The 457-nt window shown below is 38.3% G+C and overlaps 2 non-coding genes across 2 annotated transcripts; both read right to left on the reverse strand.

Annotated features, from left to right (window-relative positions):
- Nucleotides 1-220: 220 nt before the first annotated feature.
- TRNAK-UUU (transfer RNA lysine (anticodon UUU)) lies at nt 221-293 on the reverse strand. The gene has a single exon. It is a non-coding gene; the product is annotated as a tRNA-Lys (tRNA).
- Nucleotides 294-384: 91 nt separating this feature from the next.
- TRNAK-UUU (transfer RNA lysine (anticodon UUU)) lies at nt 385-457 on the reverse strand. Its single transcript has one exon. It is a non-coding gene; the product is annotated as a tRNA-Lys (tRNA).

Consider the following 457-nt stretch of genomic DNA (forward strand, 5'->3'; position numbering starts at 1 on the left):
CACTTTGCAAAGTTCTCCATTTTACAAAGAACAATCTGTTTTTAAAAAGATACTCGCCTGAACCAGGATATGCCAAAGAAAATTTTCTTTGTTGAAAACGGAAAAATATTAATATTATTGATAGAATAAACAGAGAAGTTTAGCTTTTAGAGTCTCTTGATGAAATTTTTTTTCTGCATCTGAGCTTATGCTGCAGATCATTAGATACCATAAATATACACGCCCGAACAGGGACTTGAACCCTGGACCCTCAGATTAAAAGTCTGATGCTCTACCGACTGAGCTATCCAGGCTCTGATGTTCTCATTGTGCCATCCCAGAAAGTAATATTTTACTTGGAAAAGCTGTTTATTAAACGCACAACAGTATTGTTTAAAAGGATCTCGCCCGAACAGGGACTTGAACCCTGGACCCTCAGATTAAAAGTCTGATGCTCTACCGACTGAGCTATCCAGGC

Source organism: Crinia signifera, chromosome 1, assembly GCF_055691185.1.
Source record: "Crinia signifera chromosome 1, ASM5569118v1, whole genome shotgun sequence".
In the NCBI taxonomy this organism is placed as follows: domain Eukaryota; kingdom Metazoa; phylum Chordata; class Amphibia; order Anura; family Myobatrachidae; genus Crinia; species Crinia signifera.